Source organism: Schistocerca americana, chromosome 3 (assembly GCF_021461395.2).
Source record: "Schistocerca americana isolate TAMUIC-IGC-003095 chromosome 3, iqSchAmer2.1, whole genome shotgun sequence".
Lineage (NCBI taxonomy): Eukaryota > Metazoa > Arthropoda > Insecta > Orthoptera > Acrididae > Schistocerca > Schistocerca americana.
This window is the reverse complement of record NC_060121.1, coordinates 896,038,493-896,039,365: the sequence shown is the minus strand read 5'-3', so window position 1 is coordinate 896,039,365 and position 873 is coordinate 896,038,493. Positions and strand designations below refer to the sequence as shown.

Genomic DNA, 873 nt, shown 5'->3' with positions numbered 1-873 from the left:
AAGGATGTTATGTTGTAACAATGTAATGTTAATAAATAAATGTATAAATTTCACCAAAAAAAAAAAAAAAGAAAAAAATGAAGTGCGTTCTTCCAGCGCATAATTTTTGGAAGACAGAATTGCGTTCGCGCTAACCTGACGAATCATCAATAAAATTTTTTTTTAAAAATGCGGCTGATTTCGACCGAAAACTATGATTTTGTGTGTTGGGATAAGAACCGAATGCGAATTCTGCCGTGCGCCTACATTATATGGGCACCAACGGCCATACCATGTTGAATACACCGGTTCTCGTCCGATCACCGAAGTTAAGCAACATCGGGCCCGGTTAGTACTTGGCTGGCTGCCCGCCTGGCAACACCTCGGTGCCTCGCGTGCAGTGTTTCCTTGTGCGACTGGGCCGGCGGCGCCTCGGCGTTCGTCTGCTTACTTTGCCACGTGGCTTTCTTTCTACTGAACTGTAAGCAATGGATATACTTTACGATGACAGTGAAGAGCGACAGAACAATGTTCAGAACGAGTTTGATCATTCCGTAGAGAAACCTTCGGCTTTTGAGATTCATCGTTGGTTAATTGAGGATTTGTTGTTGTCTACTAATGACGTACTCGGTATTCAGTTCGATACGTTCTTAAATTCTGTGTTCTTAAAACTCAAATATTCCGATCTGTGTGATGCTGTTGTTTCTGTTAATGACGGTGTTCGCAAATTTCGATACCTTAACGGAAATATTAGTAATGTCACTGTGTCTCACGCTGGGTTTGGTGTTCGACAAATACGGATCTTTAACCTTCTGTTTGAGATTCGAAACGACACTATTTCTCGTCACTTGCGGCCATATGGTACTGTGTTATCTGTTGTGAAAGAGAAATGGT

At 41.9% G+C, this 873-nt stretch overlaps 1 pseudogene; it reads left to right on the top strand.

The window, feature by feature from the left end:
• The first annotated feature begins 257 nt into the window (after window positions 1-257).
• On the top strand, window positions 258-377 carry LOC124608002 (annotated as a pseudogene).
• Window positions 378-873: the final 496 nt, after the last annotated feature.